This window comes from Artibeus jamaicensis, unplaced genomic scaffold (assembly GCF_021234435.1).
Source record: "Artibeus jamaicensis isolate MK-2021 breed Jamaican fruit bat unplaced genomic scaffold, CSHL_Jam_final scaffold_474, whole genome shotgun sequence".
Lineage (NCBI taxonomy): Eukaryota > Metazoa > Chordata > Mammalia > Chiroptera > Phyllostomidae > Artibeus > Artibeus jamaicensis.
In genome coordinates, this window is record NW_026522046.1 from 2,193,629 (window position 1) to 2,215,233 (window position 21,605).

General features: G+C 40.3%; 1 protein-coding gene across 2 annotated transcripts in view; it reads right to left on the reverse strand.

Moving 5' to 3' along the window:
• Nucleotides 1-21,605, reverse strand: part of TPRG1 (tumor protein p63 regulated 1) — a 202,822-nt gene that overhangs the window by 169,703 nt on the left and 11,514 nt on the right. For both annotated transcript variants that reach the window (XM_053657560.1, XM_053657561.1), the window contains one exon: nucleotides 6,270-6,556. The gene's annotated coding sequence lies outside the window, so the exon portion shown is untranslated. The remainder of the gene's footprint in view (nucleotides 1-6,269; nucleotides 6,557-21,605) is intronic.

The window sequence follows — 21,605 nt, forward strand, 5'->3', positions numbered from 1 at the left end:
TGCTGTTATCAGAAACACAATTAGTACCTCATCAAACACTCCTGACACGTCATGCACTTCCATACTTCCAAGCCATGGCTCACATGGTGATTTTCTCCTGTTTCCCATTTTTCTCAACTCCAACCACACTTTTCATTGAGCAAATTCCGGCCTCCGAGGTCCAGCTCTGAAGTCCCCACCCTGATGGAGTTTCTTGTTTTCTCCTTTGGGATTTTACAAAATGTGTGCATGCCTCTTTATTTGATTATAATGGAATTGTGTTTTACATGTCTCCCACCTCTTGAGCCAGGGTCCCTGTCTCATTCAAACCCTTAATGAATGTCTGAGAAAGTGCTGTTTTTGTCTTTTGCCTCTGTTTTCATCCACTGTCTTTGGAATTAGGTGCCCCGGGCTAAGAAGTGAATGAGAAATATTTTCCAGTTTAAAGATAGAGGGTCACAGAGGCATGTGTAAATGCCTTTTGAAGTTTAGAAGATCTCTTATTACACGGGTCAGAGGGAAAAAATCACCTCTTCTTCTCTACCCATCTGTCAACCAAAGCCTGCCCTTGATACACACAGAGATGTGAGGAGGGGAGGGTGTTGGCCGAAGGGCAGGCTCGGCATGTTGTGGGCATGGTGGACGCCCTGGCAAATGGAGGCCTCCTCCCTCTACCTGTCCACCCCATTCTTCCTTGCCAAATCATTGGGACCCCTACTGATCATCCTTCAACAGGCAAGGAGAAAAGCTGTGGCCTGTTCACTTCTGAGTCCAGCCCAGCCAGTCAATCACAACTGTCGCTTGAAAGATACAAATGTAGAGTTCTGTTCACAGTGGGACCACCATGCTCACATCACACATCGCTTTGTACAATTTAAGGACACCCTGCTGGGTTCCAGTTTTTAGGGAAGAATGGCTTTTGGTTTTGTTTTCCAGTGGCTGCTACTGTTCTGTTCTTCCTGTTTGGGTTTGGGATCTGTTTCCTTCCCCCAATTCTAGAGTTTTGAGAACCTGGTTTATTTCCTTACTTTCTTATGTTTGACACTTTGAGCTTCTCTATTTGCCATCCTGACACCCTCACTGGCATTAGCTATTTTTTTTCCAGTTAACTCCTGGACAACGTTCAGGGATTATCCAATGACAGTGAGGCAGAACAGTGGCAAAAATCAGATACCTGCATTGCTAATGGAGAGTTCGTGTGAGTCCTAGTTCTACTGCCCATGTGGGACAAATCATTTCACCTTAGTCTCTGTCTCTAAAATAGGAACAAAAATAGGAACTCTGTTCCTCTAGACTGTCACTCCAGCAGAGCAGGGGTCATGTTCATTTTGCTTAATACTATACCCCTGTATCTGCCCCAGTTCCTGCTGTGTGTTGGGCCCTAAATAAAAATTGTTGAGTGACTGATTGAGTGAAAGATTGTTGACTGAGTGACTACTGCAGAGATAAAATAAGGTAATAGACATAAAAACACTTCATAAGTCCTATAGTGGTATATGCAGGGAAGTATTATTATTGAACAAGTGGGGAATGTATGGACTGTCCAAAACTGAAGTTACTCAGGTGTGTTAAGCTACTAGAAGATAGTTGACAAATACATCTCAAATATGCATATATCCTTGGGGTAGCCCAGGGTTGCAGTTCAAATGGGAGATAGGGTAGAGAGGTAATTGCTGCCCTAACAGAAAAAAAGGAGAGAATTAAGGCAGTGGTGTTAGAAAGGCTTGGAATATTCCTAGGCTGAAAAGAGTTACACATCAGAGAGGAATCTTGTGCTCACTCATTATAACAAAACAGCTTTTATTGTCTGGCCAAGGTCATTGGAATCCAAGTTGGATGTGAATTTTCCTGAGAAGTCATTACTTCCTCATGTGTTTTATATTTATTTATAATTCCATCAAGTATAAAAAATGACTTAAGACAGAACTTGTCAAAATAGACCATCCCAGATTTGAACAGGTCAAATAATTCATCTCATAAATGGGAGAACGAGAGAAATGATGTGTCTAAGGTAACTAGGCTAAAGGTGATATTCAGTGCCAGCCACATTCCTAGCACAGCCTTCTGAATCATACATAGCTAGAAACACTAAGAATGCTGACTTATAGCGAGAATGAAAAATGAACAGATACATAGAGACAGTAAGAACAAAAGTAGAACCACTTCTTGGATTTCCTGTAGCTCCCCATCTCATGGTCTAGCTCAGTTCAAGTTCTAGCTACTTACCCTTTGATTCTGACAACCCACATCCTTGAAATAAATTTCTCTTTATAGCTCAGCTAGTGGGGTTGTCTTCTCTTCATGGAAACCAGGAGTCATAAGCAATCCAATTACAAACCAGGAGCTCCTGGAGGGTTTATGTGTTTCTACTGCCCCTTTCACTGACACTGGTGTCCTTCACAGATGGAGTAATCAGTAAATGTAAGATGTTGATACTGAAGCTTCAGGAATCTTTCCTAATGTCTGCTCTCTAAAAGTGGCTCTCCTTTTCCAGACATCTTTTCCCATAAGGATCTTGTACTATAATTGCCAATACATTTGTCCCATCTTCCTCTCCAATGTTCCCAGCATAACCCGTAGTGGTTCCCACCCAGGACCAGGCAGTGGGGGACACAAAGGGGACAGAGACTTCTGTATTAGAACTGTAAGCTTGCTTATTGCACCTTGTTCATCAAGCATGAATTGTAAGTTACTCTATCAATGTTAAAGAAAGTGGAAGAGAACATAATCACCATCCTTAGACTTGTGACAGAAAGATAAGTAGAATATAGTTTCAGCCCTTAAAATGCTTGACACAAACACACATATATAGAACATAATTTAAATGTTTTAATAGATAAAAGTACTCAGTCCCCTCAGAGTTTGGGGGCTCTGCTGGGACTTCAGAGAGTGGGAGGCACTGGAATTGGGTTGTGAAACCTGCGTGGGATTTCCCCAGATGCCAAGAGTCAGGAAGAAGGGTATTCTGAGCAGAGGAAATAACAAGTACAGTGACAAAGAGGGGTGGACAGATGTGGCAAGGATTACGGACTATACTTCATCTGGAATGGCTAGACTAGCATTTCTCAGAAGATGCTCTGGAAACAAAAATGTTCTATGGTCAGTAAGTATGGAAAAAATGCATCTTATATTCCTATTTAGAAATGTAAAATACACATGTGCCTAACAGTCGGGAGGCTACAAGGACAGTCAGAGAATATGGCGAAGGGCCTGAAGGGGGACAGTGGACACAAGTACAAAGGAGAATGCATGTGAGAGGGTTCAGGGGAGCACAGTCAGATTTTCTAAATGCAGAAGAACGGGTTTACAAGACAAGGTTTGAGCTTGTTGGAGTGAATTGGTGGCAATGCAATGTGAGAAGAAAAGGGAAGTATTTGGGGAAGATAGCACAGGTTTTGCTTTAGTGTATTGAATGTGAACTGACTGTGAGGTAATTATGTGAAGATGTCAACAGATGACTGACAATACAGCTCTAGGTTCCAGAAATGATGTTGTAGTTCAAGAAGATGGTGGACAACCATTATAAATGTTATAGAAATGACTGAGCACTAGACAAGGCAGTGGATTAGATCAGCTCCATGGTCTCTTTCTGCCCCTATGTGGCCTCCACAACAATCATCCAGAGGGACCCACACTAATGAAGATAGATGGTCCGTCCTCTGCCTGCTGAGTACATACAAGTGTATAACCTCCTGCAGCTGATCATGGAACTAATGGCTGCACATGGGAGCTTGATACAGCTACATCCCAATGCAAGGAGGTGGTTTTTAAAGAAATGCATTTCAGAAGTAAAACTCTGCAGTGGTTCTGATAAGATGGTTCCCTTTCTTTGCCTGGACATATTGAGGAGAACACACAAGGTATTTAAGAACAATCATGTTCCTTGAAATGTACTTCACTGACCCTTCCTAGGTATCGGTGCAGCCTGGGAGAGTAGAGAGAGCACTTGGGATGGGAGTCAGGTGGCTTATGATCCAGTCCTGACTGTGCCAATAAATCACTGTATGTCTGATTTAGTCCTGGACATATAATTAAATCACTATATGTCCTTGTGAAGATTACTTCCCTCCTCTGTGTTTCCATGCCCCTATTTACACATCTGTTAAAAGTGTGTTTAAATAATGATACATGCTCTGCTTATTCCCAGGGCTGTCAGGAGCATTCAATGAGATGGGCTTGTTTTGTGGGAAAAAAAAAAAAAGACATTAGTAATGGAAACTGCTTGTTCTAAATGCACATTCTCAACTGTTAGAGCTACAAGAGACCCTGAACACTGAGTAATATAACATGCTCATTTTGCAGATAGGAAACCAAGGCCCAGAGAGGACAGGTGATTTATCCAAGGTCAGACAGGCAGCAGTGTGGAGCCAACATACAGATAGATGGGTACTCTTCCTTCCAAGCACCACTGCCTTTTAAAGGCCAAGGGCTGGGAGCAATGTTGGGAAGAAATGATAGGCTGGAAAGAATATGTGGTTGAGTAGCCAACCTATGGAATTCAGAACCCCAAGCAGCAAATACAGCCTGCAGTGTGAGTCAGCCAGCTAAAACTAGTTGCCCCAAATTTCTCTATCAAGTGGGCAATCTACTTTTGATTGTGTCAAGCTGAGTTGGCCACAGCTGAGTCTATTGAGCCCCCAGCTCAATAACTTTAACAGACACTAAGCCATTTTGTGAAGGTGAATGTTTTAATATTGATATATTCACTGACTTGATTAGAAATTCAGACATAACAACTTTATCCTCTCCTTTCTAATCCCAGAAGAAATGTTCTACATGGAGGACAGTCAGCTGTTCTTATTCACAAAACTTGTAACACCAAATGTATTGGGAGGGTTTCCTACACCAACATTAAGTGTAGGAATCATTAAGTACTCGGAGTCAAGTGCAGACCCCACAGGTTCAGAGCTGGTTTCCACAAGACCACCTCTACTCCAAAGGCCTGTCTCACTGCCGTTACTTCTAACCAACTGGTTTTAAATTCATGGGGTTCCACAACCCTCTCCTCAAGTTTGTTAATTTGATAGAACAACTCACAGGATTCAGGAAAACATGTATGGTTTCTTACGAAAAAATACAAGTCAGAAAAAGCCAGATGGTTGAGCTACAGAGGGCGACATACAGGGGAAGGAGCATGGAGCTTTCATGTCCTCTGAGCACAGTACCTCTTGTGGTACCAAACCCCATTGCTTAGCAGTTGTGACAGAGGTTTTATTACTTTGGTCTGACTGATTAAATTATTGTCCATCAGTGACTGACTCAAGCTCCAGCCTCTTTCTCCTCTCCTCTCTCCAGAGGTTGGGAGATAGAGCTGAAATTTCCAACCCTCTAATCACACCTTGATCTTTCTGGTGACTTGCCCTGGAATCTAGAAGCCCCCAGTGATCTCATTAGGGGGGGAAAAAAAGGACATCTCCTATCACCAAGGAATCTCAAGTGATTTGAGAGCTCTGTGGCAGAGATTGAAAAGTGCTCTTATCATCCCTTTCATTTAAGGAATTGTAAGGGTTTCAGGAGCTCTATGCTGAGACTCATGGACAATGACAAAATATATATCTCTTATTATGCCACAGGAACCATAATTACTTTCCTAAGCTGTCACAATAGTCTTCTAACTGACCTTTTTGGATCTTTCTTCCCCTTCATCTCTTCTTTCTCACAGTTGTCATTATCTTCCCATAGAGTAACTACCAGTACTTCTACCTTCCCCATCTTCACAGCTTACTGAACAAAGCCCCAAAATCTTCATCTTGATATTCAAATCCCTTCCAGGTCTCAATCTCTCTTCTAAGGTTTATTTATTCTACTCCCTTGTTTGTTTGATACACACCCAGCTAAACCTGGACTCACTGCTAAATCCTGAATACACACAGGTCTTTCTTCAATCTGGTCTCTCAAGCTGGTAGAACATTTTTCAAGATCCACCTGTCACCTATGCACCCTAATGGCCTCATGCTTTTCCTGTTTCCATTATGTTTTTCCCCTAATATTGTGATGCATGTGCTTGTCTCACTTTCTCATTAGATGATCCTTATGTCAATTTATCACTCCATCCTCCACAGTGCTCAGCCCAGTGACTAGAAACCAAGTCTCAGCCAGAAAAACAATGTATATTATTTGAGGAAAATTAAATACATACACTACACCAGAAGTAAAGACCACTATAAAAAACAGTAAAAAATTATAAAACAACCAGCATTGGCTAAAGATGAAAGCATTTCCAGACAGCTTCACATTGGAGTTGAGTAGTAGTTGGTTTTCCAGAAAAATACTTGGAAAAATTGTTTTACCTTTTCCCCATCTTGTCTGTTCAGTTGTTTTGAAGTCTGTAAAGTGGCCAATATCTCCCATCAGAGCTGTGTTTCCTTTCCAGACAGGAAGACGGCTACTAAGTAGAGAAGCCACGCTTGTTTTTGAGGTCTCAGCTGCAACAGTGACTCATCCAGTGAAGCCAGAGGCTGTCTATTTTGATCTTTCTATGTTCAGAGTCTATTTACAGTTGTAATTTTCTTTCTTTCTTTCTCTCTTCCCTCCTCTGGTGACTTATCGGAATGGTCACACATTTGACAAGTGGAACCTGTATAGAAAAAGCGAGAGCACAATTGAACACGCTTTCAGCGAAAGCCTACGAATAAATGCTTGTGTTTACAGCTCTGATGATAGGGTTCCAGTAATGACTTGGCCTTTTCTCCTTGATTGAATATTCCCCTGAGCCTGCCAGTCTGGGCTCCTGTTATTTAATGAGGACATTGGAGCACAACCTCAAGATGTCTGCAAAAATGACCTTTTCTTTGGGCTTTTTCCAAATGCAGAGAAAAGGAGAGCCCAAGTTAGACAGGGTGCTTCAGGGACACAGCCTTGGAATGCACTCTTTCCCCGAGAAGCTCAGAAGCCTGAAATCACATACTGTCAGAGCCGAGAGAACCATGGAGATGATCTGGCTACACGTTTTCATTCTGCAGCTGGAGAAACCCAGAGCCAGAGGGGAAAAGCAAGTCGCCATAAATCACATGGCAGGCGCAGTCACAACACATGCATACTTGGAACCTACGACTCTTAAGTTGTAGTCAGTGTTCTTTGGAATGGTTTAAGACTAAATGTAACAGCTGACTAAATTGCTGCTTAAATAGAGAAAAAACTTCTACTGTCCTGATGACAATGTGGCAGCGCTGGGCTTTCCTTTCCCTGTGCTCAAGATGAAAGGCTAGCAGCATGAGCAAAGGAATTGGCCTCTCATCATAAGCTCAGTGTCTCACTGTCAGTTTTGAAAACCATCACAGAATTAGTATAAGAGACTGTGGTAGAGGGTCTTCATTGGGACAGCCTCAGAGGTCCCAGATCTGCCTCATTCACTGTATATCTGCATTTTGGCTTCACCTGCAAAATACGGAATAAGCTTATGATTGGAAGTGTTCTTCTAAAGTTCAAATGAGACAGTATGACCACTCTACTTACACTAATAAAAAATGTCAGAACTATCACCTACCAGAGGCAAAATAGCTTAAGGTGAAAATCACACTCTAGAATCAGAGCATTTGGGTCCAATGTCTAGATCCACCACTGTTAGTAAAAATGGCATAATGAAATAAATCTCATTTTCCTCATCTGTAAAATACAGGTTATTATCTGCATCTCAAACTTATCTACATTTGAGTAGGAATGTTAATGAAAGACTATGGTAGTTGGAATACACTCTACTGTTGGGAAGATTTCTTTTTTTCTTGGTGGTATTAGTGCAATGGAGCTAAATTCTCTTTGTATCAGCCTTCCTCACGGGGCTGTCCTAAACAATTACATGCTGCCTGAATATGCAAATGATTCCTTCATTTGATGTAAGCTAGTAAACCGCTGACCCACACAAGGAGAATCTACATTTGTCCCTAGTCGAATCTCATTACACACCATACAAAGGGACAATTAGTGTTCTCTTTAAAGTTGTCTTTTTGCTTTATTGACTACTGGTTAAAATAATTGGCAAGAGTTTGAGAACTTTTTGACCATGCCAGTCCTTTATCCTCTCATGATATTTGGTCACTGGGATTTTACTTGTATTGTCTGTTGCAGTCACCTGTTAAGAAAAAAAAAGCACCAAGAATAGAAGTTTAACTTTTCCAGGCACTATGTATAAATTAATTCCCAATTTCCGAATGAGAAGTAATGTTGAATTCTCTAAAGTCTCATAATCTCTTTCAAGGAGGAAGGAAGTTATGGGTCCCAAGTGCAGTCAAACAGTTGTCTTCTAGTTGAGTTCTTTTCTCTATGAATGAGGAAAAAGAGGCTATAATACTTATAACCCTATGGACTCAGGCATCATGATCTCTCTCACATGTATCATGGCCATCTGGCCAGGGATGTTCTGTACCACACATTCACTGACCTCGCAGTGAGGACTTGATAACTGCATTACAATACACTTGTCCAGGCCACAATTGTCAATGCGATCATTTATCAGTTCAATATTCAGTTGAAAAATTTCACTATAGAGAGCCTTTTATAGAGAGCCTTAAGTATAAATCTTTGATTTATCAACCACCTTGGGATTTTTTTGTTTATTTTTATTTTTTTCACAGTACCTCATACAATGCTTTGCATAGAAATATATGTTTGATCAATACTTGGGAAATGAACAAATTTATTCCCATCCCCTTTCCTCTGCCCACCTGGAACAATCACACCTTTACAGCAACCCAAACTCTTACTTTCTTCTTCACCTGTATTTTAGCAAAAAGAACAATAAGCTTTAAATTACAATAACTGATTTTAAGTAGAAGTGAAGCTATAACTCCTTCCTACAGAGGAATATCAATTAATACATGTGGAAGGAATGAGAAAAATAGAAAACAACTAGAATACCATAATAATCATAACAGTGAGCAAGATCCAACAACAGATGCTAAAAAACAGTGAGTAAAATATTAGCAGAAACAGGATAGTTTCAAAGTATTTTCTCTCATAATGTTTTATAGTCACAAAGGAGAAGTGGTGCATTTATAAGGGAGAAACCCAGCAGATGCCATCCTGACCAATGACCAGGATTAATTTCACCAACAGTGCATATCAGCATCATCTGATACGTCCTGAGAATGACACATCATCTCGGCAGTAGCCTTCCCAATGCCTTCAATAATTACAAGAAAACATCAGACAAGCTGGAACTGAAGGACATTCTACAAAACAACTCATCAGTACTCTTCAAAAGTGTTAAGATCATGAAAGACAAGGAAAAACTGTGAGGAACTGTTCCAGATGGTGAAATTTAAGGAGACATGACAACTGACAGTAATGTGGGAATCAAAACTGGATCTTAAGAAAGAAAAAGGACATCATTGGAAAAACTGGAGAAATCTTCCTAAAGTCTGTTCTTTAATAGCTTGTTCTGTAACAAGGTTATTTTTTTAGTTTCAATATTGTTCTACGATTATATAAAATGTTAATATTAGGAGGGTTGGATGGAGGATTTATAGGAATGCTCTGCATGATTTTAGTAATTTTTCATAAACTTATCTCAAAATAAGTTTAAAATGAAATAACTGAGCTCAAGTGCTTAATACTGCTACCATCCATGGCCTGTTTATAGGCAAGTCACTTAGCCTCTCTGAGGCTCACCTTTTATCATCTCTAACATTAGAGGAACAGCACTTAGCTTTTGTTAGTGTGAGGTCAAAATAAAATAAGACACCTGAGACATTTTTAAAACTGTAGACTCTTTCTTTAAAAAACATATTATTTTTATTACTATTTAACCCCTGGCCTTCCTGCTTCATCCATCTAGGATATACAGGATATTCAGTTAAATTTGAATTTCAGATAAACTATAATTTTTAGTATAAGTATGTACCATGTAATATTTAAGACATATTAAAATCATATTTTTATTTATCTGAAATTCACATTTAACTGGGTATTCTGTATTTTTATTTATTAAATCTGGCAATCCTACTTCCACCTAACTTCCAACACTCTGTGCCTTTATTTGACACCCTGTCCTTCCCTTTGCAGCCACTATTTACACAAGCTGGTGCTCTCAGATCTGAGAGCCCCCTGGCACCAAGATTCCCTCTAAACACTATGGCGGCCCATGCTTCAGGGGAGACAGATGAAGGTGAGTCAATAACAGGACTCTGACACTGGCAAAGTGAGTTCACGGGGAACGTGTAACTCAGAGGAATTTTCTCTTTCTGGCTTGCAATTGTGAAAAACTTGTTTTTAAATTGTTAGGGTATTTTTATTAACTAGCTCTGATAACTGCCCAGTGATGTGTCCTATGCAGATTTTTAAGCCACAGGGAGAAAGAAGAACCCCCAAAGTCCAGCAGATAGAACACCTCTCAGAACCCGTGGTATGGTTTTGAGGACGGGGTGAGAGAGGAAAAGAGAAAGCCTTTGAGCAGAACACTTTCATGTACATCAGCTGACCACACTGGGAAAGTAGGCCTGTTTTCACTTTCTTGAGAAACTGAGGCTGAGGGAAAGCAAAGAACTTAGACTCTCTCTAGCTCATAAAGAAATGATCACCTTTTTCCTTATAGTCACTCACTGCATCTACTTCTTATTTCTTTTCCATAGCATCTGGCCATCAAGGCTTTACGCAAAGGCCACTCTTTTGTGAGTTTCCCATCTAATTCTCCAAAAAAAGCTGTGGTTTATTTTTCTCTGACTCTCCACATTATTTTGAAAAGAAAAAGATCTTTACCTCTGGCTATAGCCACATGTCCACATTTTATCTCCCTTTCTGGCTTCGAGGGCAAAGACTGTGTCACGTGCATGTCAAGATTTCCTACAGCACCTCCAAAGCAAAGGTGAGACTTTCCACACTGGGAGATGAGAGAACCAAATCCTGGTTCTGACTGACCACTAACAATGCACATTGGTAACAGTGCAAATGGTTGCAGGTACAGTTTTAACACTGGGCAATAGCTTCTGTTTATTCACATATATAATTGCGTAGGTGATTTCTCAGCCCCTCCCAAGTCTGACATTCTACCCTGTAGGATTCGATACCTGACAGAGCAGGCATGTGAGGAATGGTCTTGTGCTACCGGCTCCTTCCGAGCTCTTAAAACAACTTACTGTGGGTATCACATTTTCCTTTTCAGTTGACACACCTTTGTTTCCTTCTCCCCACCTTGGAGGTGTGTCGGAAACCTTAAAAGCAAGGCACCTCTACAGGAGACATCTCAGACTCCAAGGACTCCACTGAGATAGCAGTAACAGCAATTCCGTGAATCAAAATCACACACCCTTGGAGCATCTTGCCCCCCAAGCCACCTTCTGAAAGGGTGTCTGCTGACTCCAAGAGAAGATTCAGATTTTTCTACTCAACAGTAGTCACAAGTGCATATGTGGCTTTACAGGATCTTCCTGCTAGATTTAAGCAGAGTAACACTGTTATCTCTCTGGGCCTCCAGTCACCAGCTCTTTTACAGTGGAAACCCTGTAAGAGTGGCTCCTCTTTCCTCATAGTTTGGTAGAAAGCAAGTAAGACACACCCAGCAACCAGATATAAAGTGCATGCCACATGCCAGGTACCAAGAACTTCACATGTAACATTAAATCTTTTTAAAGCCCTCTAACTTTTATACTAAAATTCCCATTTGGATAATGAGGAAACCTACACTAAGTTTAAGCAAACTGTAGAAGGTCACAGAGCTAGAAACTAACCAGAGTGGGATTCAAACGCATATCGCTGCCCCGCAAGCCCATGTTCTTAGCTGCATACTTCCCACGTCTCATGTGAAAATGTTTTAAAATCAGAAAGCATCATGTGCATAAAGAAATTGTCCCTTGATCCTCACAACACACCATGGGATGATAAGGCAGGTATTTTTATTCCTACTTTATAAATAAATGTAGATCAGACACCTTGTCATCCAGCTAATAAATGGCAAAACTAAGAGTCAAGCCAGTTGTTTGCGTCTGTGACCAGATGCCCAAATAAAGAAGCATAACCATCCAGTTCTGTCTGAAAGCAGATTTTTTTGATACTACAAGAAGGTCATGCCACCTTGTAAGAGTATATGTGTACCCTCAATGTGTCTTCTGAGTGAAATTGCCTTATTTTATCTGGAACAAGGATTTTTCCCCACGTCAGCAGCTCACAGTCCAAAATGGACTTTTCTCTGTCTCACGCATCATCCCCCAAATGAAAATTGCCAGCAAAGACCCGCTTCCAGAATCTTGATTGTCTTTAACATCACTATGAACCGAGGGAAAGAACAGAGCTCTGTTTCGGGCATCAGCAGTGCTTATCACTCAGCAGCGAGAAATCCACCTCACACTTTGTCCAGACAGTTAATCTGATAGGAGACAATAAGGATGGAATGCCACCAGGGCAATGCTCTTGCAGAAGCACTTTGCTGATCATTAAGGACATTTTTAAAAATAAAACAAAATAGAAATGAAATGAAACAGAAGGACCATTTTCTGAACAAGTGATGAAATCTCTCACTGAACAAAAAAAAAAAAAGTCTGCCAAGAAGGGGGATGGTCTTCTCTGAGACCTGAGGCTGCCAAGCTGACAGAATCCTAATGTGGGGTGGAAGGTGTTGCTTCATTCATGGCTTGTGATTAAGAAGACATATGAATAGGGGGGCCAAAGGAAGACTAAGTGGGAAAGGAATTGTTTACATGAAAGCTGAGGCTTTTTATTTGTTTGCCAGTTTCCCACCTCTGTATACCTCAAAAAGCAAGCACAGTGAGAAGGGGGCAGGAATTAATCAACTATAAACAAGCAACCCTGGAAAAAGATCATGTGATCTGATAGACGCAGGGCTCAATAAATAATAAACACCTTCATTTATATGGCAATTTATAGTTTACTGTACACTATCAATTAGATCATTTCTTTTGATCCTCAAAAACAGTAAGAGGAGGTCAGCCAGGATTAGTGTCCCTACTTCACACCTAAGCAAATGGAAGCCAAGAGAAGGCAAGAAACTGTCCAGCATTACACAGCCTGCAGGCAGCAGAGCAAGAATTTGAACTGCTGTTTCTGACTCTGGAATGAGTTCCCCCATTATGCCACATTGATATGATAATGTAAATGTTGAAAAGAATAACACCTATTGTCTGAATATAAACAGACTCCTCTTTTTTCTTAGCTGTATAATTTTATTAATGGATACACACATCCGATTCAGATGTAAGACACTTCTACCACCCCAGAGAGTTCCCCATATTCCTTCCGAGTCAATCCACCCCTTCCTCAAGCAACCAGCGCTCTGTTTTATTCACTGTGCATGAGATTTGCCTGTTCTAGAATGTCACTTAAAAGGAATCATAAAGTTTATATTCCTCTGTGCCCAGCATAATTTCTGTGAGAGTCACCCATTAAGCAGACATCTCTATGTGTTTATATAGAAAGTAATTTAGTGAATAAAATCTACCCTTATCATCCAAGATTAGAAAACAAAAGTATAAGCACACTAGTGTGCACAGGTTCCTGAAAGGTCACCTACTAAACTGAATTAAAGTGAAGCACTTAGGATCTCATTGTAGAATCTACTACTGCTTAGGTAGAAAATTTATTGAACTTTCAGGATAACAAATTAAATGTTACAATTCCTTTCACGTGGGAACTTTATACAAATGTGGGTCTTGTCTCTGCCATTGTTCACCCCTTCAACAAATATTTCCCTTGCTCTGTGCCAGTTGGTCTGATGGAGATCATGGAGGAAGAAATACAGATGACTATTTTTAGCATTGACCATGAAATACCAAATATTTACTTAAGATAAATATTTTCCTCATATGTAAAATGGGGAAGGCATTGTCTCCTGCTACCAGTATTTATTGAAACATTAAAAGAGTTCATTAAGACCATTTATATAGTTCATCTTTTTTTTTTAGTAAAATACTTTGTTCTAAAAAACTCTTATAAGAAATATACATATATGGCCCTGGCTAGTGTAGCTCAGTGGATTGAGCATGGGCCTGCAAACCACATGATAGCGGTTCGATTCCTAGTCATGGCACATGCCTGGGTTGCAGGCCATTTCCCAGCAGGGGACTCACAAGAGGCAACCATACACTGATATTTCTCTCCTTCCCTTCCTCTCTAAAGATAAATAAATAAAATCTTAAAAAAAAGAAATACACATATATGAAAGAAGTAAAATAAAAAGGCTCCACTTGAGGGGAGGGGGTGGAAAGGGTTGCATAGAGTAATCCAAGCCCTCCCAAGTCACCCCCAACTCCAGCCTTCCCTGGCCAGAGGCCAGTTAAAGGAACACGCTTTATTCACTGTGTAAGACAGAGCTCTTGCCACCCCTCTGAGTGCCCAGTGCACTTTGCACTTGCCTTTTTTCTAAACTGCCACAGTTTATTATTACAAGGAGTTTTCTTGTTAAGGGTTCAGAATAGACCTCCCCAAGATGTGCCGTTTTGGCATATGGATTATTTTGAGCTGAATGTAATCGAGACCCTGTAGGCTCAAGGGTAATTTTTATCTCCCTGTCAAAGAATCTAAATCGGGGCCTTTCCCATATTAAGAGTTAACACCAGAAATAACTTTTTATGACCTACCCATAGGGCAGAGAAAACTACTCATTACTAAACATCCTGTCTTACTGCCCTGAAAGTTGCCTTCCTCCCCATGAAGCCCCAGGGCATCCTACCTCACTCCTTGGCTCAGGCCCTGGCTGGTGTGGCTCAGCAGACTGAGCACCGGCCTGCAAACCAAAGGGTCAAGATGCCATATATTCTTCACTCTACCTTTCTGTCTCTGAACTTCTCATGAATGTGGGGTGCATATGTACATATGTAATGTAATTAAATTTGGTTATCTTTTTTGCTAATTTGTTTCCCTGTGGTTCAATTGTTAGACAAGCTGAAAGAAGCTAGAAGGGTAGCAGAAAATTTCTTCTTCACCACATCTGTTTGCCCCTATACTGGATTGAACTCCCCTTGAGGACAACCACTAGACTAGGTCTTATTCCGTGTCTCTGTTCCTGAGCCTTCCCCACACTGTCTCTGACACATGGGGACTCATTAATTAATGTGTTCTGAATAAATGCATATATTAGTGAGAAAATGAACAATAAGGATCTTTAAGAAGGCAACAGTCTTGAAAAATTTGATCAGAACAAATACAATTAAGATAATACTCCATTGCATTCCTCTAATGCATTTCAAAACTTAAACAATTGTAGGGTAGCCTCTCTGTGTTGAAAATGGAGGAGAGGCCAGCCTTGATGGGCCTGCCAAGGTCAGCCAGTCAGGGTCTGGGTGAGAAAGACCCAGAAGTATAGTTCCCATGTGCATTCCTCATCCTGAACAGAACCAGTGCTGTCAAAATCATCAGCCAGATTTCTCTGATTATCAAAGGTCAAGAGCTCATGCAGCAAACCATTTCTCCACTGACTTAGGCCAAGGGGTGGCTTGATAGAGTGCCAGGAAGTACAATGAATGTTTTACCTTATAAGTGCTGTGGAGACAACATGTTCCTTTTAGCATTAATTGCTTCATTCAAAAGAAGCCATTTAGCATCTGAGCCTGTTTTTTTTTTCCTTGATGAGCAATTTCAGGCTACCTACCAAGGCTTTTGTTTGTTGGGAGGAGAGAGGAAGAGAAAGCATTTTGTTAAGACATTTTAATTTTCATATTTAATGAAACAGATTGGGTAGCAGGTTCCTTTAATTTTATTTTTCTATTCCCTGAATACCTTCTTGTGCTTTGCGTATTCTTCTGGAGCTTCCTGCAGGAACTTTACTACATTTCACAAGTTAAGGCTTTTCAAATGTTACCCACTGAATGAAATCTATTTCTTGAGCCAACATTCAGTTGTTAGTATTATTGTAACAGACCAATCATAAATCTCAAAGATGGAAAGGGAACATGTACTGATGCTCTCCCATATTCCCTTGAGCACATGAAATTATATAACTCTCCAAAGTCCTCTTTTTTGCTGCTGTATTTAAATGTTTTGCATTTTTTATAGAAGAACTTCTTTAAAGGGATTAGTTCTCATCAATAAAAAAGGTGTTAGCCAACCAATATGAAATTTTACTTGGTTTTCATTAATTAACAAAAATGTAAAGATAAACACCACTGGATTGGAGTCAAGAAACAAGCTCACTCATTTCAGCTATTATTCACTATAATATTTTCCCTCTCTTCTTTCTGATAAAGGGGGGCTGAGACTTTGTCTTGTTCATATTTAGAACAAAATGAAGGCAGTGCCTAGCTCACAATAGGGGCTCAATTAATACCTGTAGAATAAATGTGTAAGAGAATTCAAGGATTTGACTTGATTTTTCTGGGCCTCAATTTCATTGTATATTAAAAAATCAAAAGGGTTGCTAATGTCTGTGTTTCCTGCCTCACAAAGTTATTGCAAGGCTCAGATGAGATAAATGATGGCTTTCTAAAACTGTTGAGTTATGCACATGATTAAAGCAGAAGTACTTCAGAAACAGCAGCAGGTTTGTATCTAATCAGCCGTGTGACCTTGGCCAAAACATTTCCATTCTTTATGATTTCTTTTTCTCATCAATAAATGCACAGGATTAGATTAGATGATCCCTAGATTCCTTTCCAGCTCAAACCAAGATCTTTAAACTAGTCAACAAAAACTAATTTAGTACTCACTGTATACAAACTGCTCTTCTAGGAAAAAAAACACCAAGGAATAATCAAAGATTTTAACACAAAATAAAAGCAATAACTCTTCTACAATACTCTTCCTGGTTATTTTTTGAAATACAAAAGCAGACCATTAGGGAAAAGCATGAGAAGATGTGAAAACCATATTTCACAAGAAAAGTCATTTGGGGAAATGAAAAATTGAGTTAGCTGCTGGTATGCATCTTGTAGAGATCGTTCTGACCTTCCAACCTGCTTGTGCAACAAACTTGGATTTGACATTTGGTGTTGGCTTTTACAATCAACCTAATGAGAAATATCTTTACAAAGAATGAGTGCATACTGCACAAAAGGGTTCAGAAAAATACAGATCTAGTGGGGGAGGGGAGCCAAGAAAAGAAGCAGCATAAATATGCTATTGTGATTTAAACAAGTTACTTCCTTTGAGTATGTAGACAGCTTAAGGCAATTCTAGGCACAAAAAAAAATAAGCATCTTCAGAGCTCTCAGAGGAATTTATTGACCAAGGGGTGAGAAAATTTTCTCCAGAATTCAGCTGGCCCAGTGAAGAAATGAACCCATCAATAAATATAGTATAAATGATATATAGATCCTATATATTTTAGGGTATTAAACTTACAAGACAACAAGATTTTTCCTCAAGAATATTTATAAGGTCATCCATGATGTGAAGCTAAATATCCTTCTAGCGTAACATGTCCAATATTAATTTTATAATTTTAATCCTCATACCTACTTTTCTCCATTGGCCTATCTTGAAAAATTCCATCTTAATACACCATTTTACATATACAACCCCCAAAACACAAAAAATTTTTCTTGATTTCTGTTGCCTCACTTCCTATGACCAATGAGTTATCAAGACCTATTTTCATAAACCACTCACAACATCCAAAGGAAGGCATGCAAAGAGGAAGAAGAGTGTATTTGTAAGAATAAATCAGGTTATGCCTCAATGACAAAGAACCCCTGAAACATCAGTGGCTTAACGTAAAAAACACTTTGCTTTTTGCTCATGTTACAAGCCATGATTCAAAAATTCAAGTTGCTTCTGCTTTTTAGGAGCAAAAAGTATATTGTCTTCCAGATTCACCATAAAAAAGAGAAAGGGGAACAAAGTGGGTGAGATATTTTTATCTTAAAAAAATTTTTTAATCCTCAACCAAAGACATTTTTTCATTGCCTTTAGGGGGAGAGTGAAGGAAAGAGAGAGAAACATCTATTGGTTGCCTTCCATATGTGGCCCTACCAAAGATCAAACTCACAGCTTAGGTGTGTGCCCTGACTGGGAGTTAAACCCACAACCTTTTGATTACAGAACAATGCTCCAACCAACTGAGCCACACTGACCAGGACCTATATGAGATATTTTTAAAGACCAAGCTTAGTAGTAGTTTATATCTTTTCTGATCACGTCCCATTGGCCAAAATTCAGTCACAAGAAACTTGGTCTTAATCTGACCTCAGGAAAGTTAAGAAATGTAGTCTGCTAGAGTATATTTTGTGGTGAACTTAACACAGTGTCTAAGACACAGAAATCAATAACTAATTTAGATGAAAACATACCTAAATTAGATTATCTACCTTATTTACAGATATATTTTGGCACTAAGATCCACAAAGTCTCAGAGTTCTCTACTTAACTGAAAAATATTTTATAATTAAACTCTCCCTATAATTATTGTGGCTTCATTATCTAAGAAAAAAAGTGTACAAATCTGTGTCTTTATTTTTACCTCTCTCTTCTGGGATAAAAGACTTTTGCTCATGAAATACTGTATATCTAATTGTTTACTGTTACCTTTCACACAAATATTCTTCTTCCCCACTACAGAATAAAATACTTGACTATTCTTTAAGCTTTCTCATTCTTCCACACTCCTTTGAAACTGCAGAGATCCAATAAGACCTGGGTTCAGATAGAGGTGTCTGACCATGTAGAGAAAATCAGATTTCCAAAACTCCAGAATTAGTGAACCTACACCATTAAGATGGACTAGGTTACCTTTTATCTATAATAACATTCTATGTTATAAGCACCAATGTGGGAAGGAGGAGGAGGGGAAAGATTTCAGTATTCCTCAATGACCTATAAGAACTTTGGCACTGGGAATGAGTTGTGGTGGTCATGGTGGTGGTAGTGGTATGGTTTATATCTCCATCTCCTAAGGACATAATGATTCTTAAAATTATGTTTGTAGAATGAATAAATGAACATATTTATAAAAAGGGAAAATAGCAGCTAAAGAAATTTTGGAGTAATTTAAGGAAGGCCAAATGTTATTAGCAATTAATTGCCACGGCTGAAGCCCATATAAAAAAAAGAAAGTTCCAGAATTAACTCTGGGAAAATGAGGTATCTTTCAAGGCAAATTTGAATATCACTTCTTTCACAAAACTTGCTTTGGTCACCTCAGTTTAGAAGTGCTCATACTTAGATTCCCATTCAATATAGCAGAGTAGGTGGAAGCTGTACTCACCACCTCCCATGACCATATTGAAATTACAACTAAATTATAGAATAATCAACTTGGATAACCATTTGAAGACCAGCTGAATAGGAGTTGTATAACTAAGGGTATACATAAGAAGTTGCATTAAGACTAGTAGGAGGGGCAGAGATGTGAAAAGGAATGGCTCCACAGCCATGTGTGGTAGTAAGAGTCCAGAGGAATATCTCAGCTGCAGAGTTAACCCTAAAAAGTGATGGGTTTTAGCCTCACATTGGCTCCCCAGCCTGAAGCACCAGTGCCAGGAAGAGGAACTCATATAATATCTGGCTGTGAAAATCAGCAACTCCATCTTCCCAAGTGAGATGAAAGGTTGCTAGAAACCCAGGCATCCTTTTTAAAGAACAATGAGAAACTCTTGATCAAAAGCACTCACACTAAGCTCTGGCAGAGGTACAGCAGCTCAGGGGATGCCAGAGTCGTAAAGGAAGAGATTGAATCGTGTGGCTTCAGAGAGAGGGCTGAAGGGACAGCTGTCTGCCAATGTCCCTGTGTTGAATTTGGCCCATGGGTGCCACCTTCCCTGGGCTGAGTACTCTCTCCACATGGCATTAGCCTTGTGAGCTATATTAGCTCCATCCTTAGGACTCCCTGAGGCCCCACCCTACCCAACTCGTGCATAGCCAGAGACTCTATCAGCAGCAACCAGCCTGGGCTTGTGTTGCAGTCTGTCTTAAAAAAACTCTCAAGGAATTTTGGGAAAGCATGGTTGGAGGAGGGTGCCAGAGACACACAGGATGAAACTTAGTTGTGTGGCTTGGGGGCGAGGACCATCTTTTCACACACCCAATATATGCCGTCATTGCTGTGCTGAGCCCTCCTTCCTCAGGCCAAATCTTAATCTGCTTGAGCCTGGTGAACTCTATCCTGATATCTCCCAGAGATGTTGTCTCACTGCAAAGGTTTGCTGGTCCCAGGTGGGTTGCAGCTGATGTTGATATACCCTGAGATTTGATGAGTGATCTCAGATGCAACAATGAAATGACTTTGAATCTGTATTAACCTGATAAACACCATTCACTCTTACCTAATGATCTCCAGAGAACTGGCCTCATGCAACTCAAGTGCCACCTGAAGCTTTTTTAGCAGTTGAGACAAGCAGGCAGCCTGCAGGTAGTAACAGGTTATGAGGTGCTATGGCCATTTTGCTGAAATGCCCAAGGTCTGATACTAGGGAAAGCCAGCTTCAGTTTGCAGCTTGGCCCCTCCCACATGTACACAGGCCCACCACTGACAGTTACTAACTGTGAATCACATTGTATCCTCTAACCAGGTAGCCCATGGTTGGTCACAGGCTGTGTCTGACATTGAACTGTGCAAAAGTCCCTCCAAAGAGTCCCCAGAACCAACAAACCTGGTGGCTAGCTTCAGATTACAACAGAGCACCATCCAATTAGCTTCACAAGCAGCACATCTACTGGTCAGCAAGCACCAGACCCTGTTGGGGCAAATTAAGCTTCATGTGGTCAGCCCCCAGGAGCAACTTGTATACTGTAGTAGTGGCCAATTCTCATAACCAGCCAGGCTGAATATCAACCCCACCCATGGATGTGCAAAATGCAATCAAGGCTCATCTAAAACAGAAGGGCACACAAGAGACACTTCTGGAGCACTCAGCTCAGGTGATCAGGCAGACTGCCCCACTTGGCCCCACAGGATACCTACTGTATAAGGCTACCCCACCAATACTGGAAGACATAGCAGATCTAATGTAACAGCATCTGCATTATGGGGTACCAGAAGGATAAAAGAGAGAACAAGAGATTGAGAACCTATTTGAAGAAATAATGACTACAAACTTTCCTGACCTGGTGAAAATAAAAATAAGACAGATGTCTGAAAAGAGCTGAGAGTCCCAAAGAAGATGAATTTAAGAGGCCCACATCAAGACACAGCATAATTAAAATGGCAAAAGTTAAAGACAAAGAGAGTATGTTGAAAGCAACAAGAGAAAGACAGTTGGCTACTTACAAGGGAGCTTCCATAAGACTGTCAGCTGGTTTCTCAACTGAAACATTTCAGGCCAGAAGCGATTGGCAGAAAATATTTAAAATGATGAAAGAAAAGAGATACAACCAAGACTACACTACCCAGCAAGTCTGTCATTTAAAATTTAAAGCAAAACAATAGCTTCACAGACAAGAGAAAGCTAAAGGAATTCATCAACATCAAACTGAAACTGGAAAAGACATTGGCATTCAGGCTGCCTGTCACTACCAAACCCAATAAGCAATGACAGTGATTGAACCTTTATGGGTGCTTTATTCAGAGGGCCAGCAATCTGAGAAGATAGTGGGTTCATACCCTAATAGACCATCTTGTCTCTTCTTTCTAGGCCAGACTTTTTATAACAAGGAATAAACAAGGTGAGATGAGGTGTCTCAAAGTTCAGGGAGGATTAGATGAAAGAAACTGCAACATTCCTGTCCTGGGCAGTTAGCTGTTCCCAGGGGTGGGTGGTCACCTGTCGCTCCCTGGAACACAAAGGCTCGGATGCCTCCACTTGTCCCCAGGT